The sequence below is a fragment of the Phaethon lepturus genome, unplaced genomic scaffold (genome assembly GCF_000687285.1).
Source record: "Phaethon lepturus isolate BGI_N335 unplaced genomic scaffold, ASM68728v1 scaffold30607, whole genome shotgun sequence".
NCBI classification, from domain to species: Eukaryota; Metazoa; Chordata; class Aves; order Phaethontiformes; family Phaethontidae; genus Phaethon; species Phaethon lepturus.
In genome coordinates, this window is record NW_010554523.1 from 5,928 (window position 1) to 6,241 (window position 314).

The window sequence follows — 314 nt, forward strand, 5'->3', positions numbered from 1 at the left end:
CTCCTGCCCGCACAGGGTTTATGATCAAAGCAGCCCATTTCCCTCCTCCTGGTAGTGTCTGACATCAGTCTGCCAGGAAGGCTCGGGATGTGCATCTGCCGGGCACCCTGCTTCCATGCAGAAGGTCCTGGGTGTTGCACCCCACCAGGGTCAGGCACTGGGATAGTCAATGCCGCAGAGCGTCCTAAAGTCTGCGGCGCAGAGCTGCCTGTGAAAATGCCGCTGGGTGGAGAAGCTGGTGCAGGAGCTACGGCATCGCTGGGGAGTGGGTGAAGCAGAGGCACCACGGGTGCCCGAAGGGCAGGCTGAGGGTT